The following is a 4,963-nucleotide window of genomic DNA, read 5'->3' as shown; positions in this document are numbered from 1 at the left end:
ATCAACAGAGACATTCCGAAATGCCACAACAGCGCGTTTCGGTCCCGAGACGATTCGACACAAGCCAAGACGTATTTACTAGTACTTATAAAAAAAAATCTTCAAAATGTAACCATTACGGGCATGATTCCCGAGTAAACGCTGTCAACATTTGATTATTTAAAAAGGCTACTCATTTAGCTGTAATAATGTAGCCATCTCCTATTTTTCCCCAGAAAACCTCAGATAAAATAATCGGAGATATTGTAGCTATTGCTCACTATCAAGAAGAACCATTTTAACAAGAGTTTGGGCTTGAGATAATTTAATTAGAGATGCATGTATAAACTATGGTGGCATAGATCTGCCACCACTTGTCAGATAATCATGTCGACTTGTCAGATCTTAATGTCGACTTGTCAAATAATTATGTTCCCTTGTCAGTTAATTAAGTCGACTTGTCCCTTATTCATGTGTTTAAGAATTCAACACTTTAACCTTTCCACGCCAAATTTGTGCCATCCATTCGAAATAATATTTTCTGACAAGTCGACATAAGGATCTGACAAGTCGACATAATCATCTTTTGAGTCGATATAATTATTTGACAAGTCGACATAATTATTTGACAAGACGACATAACATCTGACAAGTCAATATCATTATCTGACAAGTCGACTTATAATATGAATGATAATTTTCTTTAAACTAGTGGCCACAATATTTTTTCTGTCAGATAATTATGTTAACTTGTCAGATCTTTATGTCGGCTTGTCAAATAATTATGTTAACTTGTCAGATCTTTATGTCGACCTGTCAGATATTATGATGCCAAGTAAATGGCAGTTAGTGGCACTAACAAGCTTTAACATCAAAATATTGATTTTCTAGTCAATATGGTTATTTTCTGACATGTTAACATAAAGATCTGAGAAGTTGACATTAATATATGACAAGTCGATATAATCATCTGACAAGTCGACATAATCATCTGACAAGTCGACATAATTATCTGACAAGTGGTGGCAGATATATGCCACCATAATAAACATCAATTTTGATTAAACTTATGTCTCTGTTGTATGGTGGCATAGATCTGCCACCACTTTTCAGATAGTTATGTCGACTTGTCAGATGATTATGTCGACTTGTCAGATATTTATGTCAACTTGTCAGATCTTTATGTTGACTTGTCAGAAAATAACCATATTGACTAGAAACTCAATATATTTTGTTGTTAAAGCGTGTTAGTGCCACTAACTGCCATTAAGTTGTCATCATAATATCTGACAAGTCGACATAATGATCTGACAAGTTAACATAATTATCTGACTTAAGAAAATTATCATTTGTATTATAAGTCGACTGGTCAAATAATGATGTTGAATTGTTAGATGTTATGTCGTCTAGTCAAATAATTATGTCGACTTGTCAAATAATTATGTCGACTTAAAAGATGCTAATGTCGACTTGTCAGATCCTTATGTCGACTTGTCAGAAAATATTATTTCAACTTGATGGCACAAATTGTGCGTGGAAAGGTTATAGTGTTCAATTTTTTTAACACGTGGATAAGTGACAGGTCAACATAATTATCTGACAAGTCGACATAATTATCTGACAAGTCGACATAATTATCTGACAAGTCGACATCAAGATCTGACAAGTCGACATAATTATCTGACAAGTAGTGGCAGATCTATGCCACCATACTTCCAAAAATGGATAACCGTGAATCCCGTGCTGATTCAAATTCTCTTGCAGAGAGTTTCAAAACAGCTGTAGCATCTCCGTGAATTTGCAGGACCGGATCATTTTAAACCCTTTTCGAAATTTATTTTGATTATAAGATCGTACAGTAACAGAAAATTACGACTTTGTGAAATTAATCTCGTCAAAAGGACGGTAACTATCCGCCACAGACTATCATCTTTTGAGAAGTGGACAGGCATAGCCTACACCCATGTAGGCTATGCCTGTCCACTCCTCAAAAGAGAATAATTTTAATTAAATGTATGTCGTCAAACGTAAACAAACATAAAGAACAACGATTTTGCTTTGAATTGTTTCTTACAGTGCCATAAAATAAAAGACAACGAAATGCAATATAACATTTTCATTTGAAGTCAAATTCGGTTCAACAACCCCCCCCCCCCCCCCCCCCCCCCCCGTTATCGACCAACTTCGCCGCCCCAATAAATACAAAGTACCTTCCGAAGCCCCTGAATTTAACCTGAAAAAATGTCAATGCATCTTTTTAAAGAACGTAAATTACATAATGAATTTTTTTCATAAATGTTATCATGTTTCAACTTTATCTTATAAATTTTTTTTTTGAAATAGATGGAAGTTAGTTGTGTGAACTAAATATAACGTCCACTGAGAATCATTTGTTTTGGGTGAGTGTACTGTAAATTTATGTAGTCTGGACATAGCTGCAAGAATGTAACGTTATCAAATTTTCTTATCTCCCCCCCCCCCCCAAAAAAAAAAATAAAAGAGAAAAAAAATCGGGAGAGGAATACCTTTAACATATTGCAGTCATAGTCTGGACATAATTTTTTACAAGCTACCTCAGGAGTGGTACTGAAATGGAGGGGAACTCCTTAAACATCATTTTTATATGCATAAATTTCAGGAAAAATGTCTGTTGTGAGAAAAGGTGGGAGATGAAGCCTCCTGCCTTTCCCTTTTCCCCGCCCGACGCTACGTGCCTGTAAAACTAGTATAAACACTGATAAATGGATCTAAATAAATAGAACCATTGTAACAAGACCTTGGACTTTCAGTAGGACGTATCTATCTTTTTCTTGCGTCAAAACAAGTTAAAGATGACGCTGGTTTCAAGCGAAATATGTTGCCCCTTGAGGATCCTTAACTGGTCTATAGAAAATAAATAAATAAAATAAATAGATAAATATATGCACTGATTGCGTAGTCTTAGCTCAAAAGCCAGACAAATTATGTTGATTTCAGTTAGCCATAGTGGCTAACGATGAAATAGACAGGCCCAGGTCACATTGTTAAAATGGTTCTACATGTTTATATGGTTTTAGTTTAGTCCTGAGGTATTGGCGAAGCTTTTTGGTAACCGTTTTATGATTCGTTATTTAACAATAATAAATACTCACAAACTATTACCATTGACGGGGGGGGGGGGGGGGGGGTGTCAGGAGAAAACGTACCCAGGAGAAAACGTACCCAAGAGAAAACGTACCCAATTTTTAGGGTACGTTTTCTCCAGGAGAAAACGTACCCTATGAAAATAATAAATATACTACTTGATAGTTTTTAATACTTTTAAATACTATTTTACACCATAAATATTCCGGAAAGCATGAATTTTATAGATATATGAATTTAATACTTTATATATTTAAAGGGTTTGGACATATTAAATAGTTTTCAAATGCTACTTTGATGCATATTTTAATATACAGAAATATATTCATTTTATAAATAATATCTTTATAATAATTGTAGCAACTTTTATTTTAGTACGAATTAATGACCTGTTATAAAGTGTTATCAATCTACTTCTTCTCAGTTTTTCAATTTCCATTTACCGTTAGCCTTACATATTTGATTTTCTTTATGCGAGATCCCCTGATTGCCTTTTAATTATAGTGATAATCAATTAAATACCTGAGCAATTATTATTATGTAATATAATGTATTGCCTCACCGCGATAAGGAGGTACATGTAGAAATATTCACTCCCCACACATTATACATGTCAGTGCCATCGGAAGCAAATTGAAAGTGGGGGGGGGGGGGGGCTAGACTTATTAGCTAGGATTATTTATTTTATGATCAGGAATTCATATATTTACTAAGACATACTGTTCAATGTGTTGTAATTCATCTCGTAGTATTTTTTATATATATGAATCAAACAGATATTTAAAAGGCTTGGACTTGATTTGAGCTAAAAAAAAAAAATCAATTTAGTTTTATAAATAATTTTCAATAGTTGATAGAATTTCCATGTTCGTTATAAGAAGTCTGGTATAGACCTTTTAGACTATTATGGTCAATTCTAGAGACATTTCAGCAATGAAAACAAAAACTCATTAATATAGGTGACATATTATTTATTTCGTTTATTTACAATCTATATACATATAACATGTAAAACGCGTTATCGATTTCTTTAGATACTCATCATTTAGTTCTCCAGATTGCAATAAGAACTCATTATTTAACGGTTTCCTTTATGGGGGATTAAGGATGACGTTTACTCAGGGTTTGAGTTCTCGCATACGGATTGTTATAAAGTTCAATGTCATGAGTAAAATTTGTTCTAAACACAAAAAGTATCTGTGAAATGAATTATTATTGAGATAACATTCGATATTTCTACTTTATTATGGAATTATGCCAAAACAAAAATAGACTTTTAGCCAAACAGAGGAAATTCGGACTAAATTTTTTTTTTTTTTTTTTTTTTTTTTTTTAATAAGTATTTTATTCAAGTATATAAATACATTGAATTGGATTGAACAGCAGGCACAATGCCTATTTATGTTCTCTCCTGTAGTCATGGTATAATATGAGTAATTATATAATTATATATAATATATATATATATATACATATATATTGCCATGGAATTTTGTATAATAGATTGATATTGTAAATAGTATTGGAAGGAGGTACAGTGCAAAAAAATAAACAAAACAAATAGCTCATGATAGGAAAATGAAAATAAAAAAAATAGAAAAATAATGGTTAATTGCTAAGGTTGGAAATAAAAAAGTATATGTAATGTAGGGAAAAAATGAGAAAGAAAAGAAAAAACATGTAATAAAAACAAAACAAAAATTAATAACAGAGTAGAAAAAAAATGGAAAGTTTGGGGGGATGGGGTGGGAGGGGGAGGGGGAGAACAAATAAGCAATAAAAAATGAAAAGAAAGGAGTGTAAGGAAAGTCAGTGGTACCCATTTTGATACATTTTTTATACAATGTGTTGCAGATTTTGT

Source organism: Crassostrea angulata, chromosome 3 (assembly GCF_025612915.1).
Source record: "Crassostrea angulata isolate pt1a10 chromosome 3, ASM2561291v2, whole genome shotgun sequence".
Lineage (NCBI taxonomy): Eukaryota > Metazoa > Mollusca > Bivalvia > Ostreida > Ostreidae > Magallana > Magallana angulata.
Note: the sequence above shows the minus strand (reverse complement) of the source record.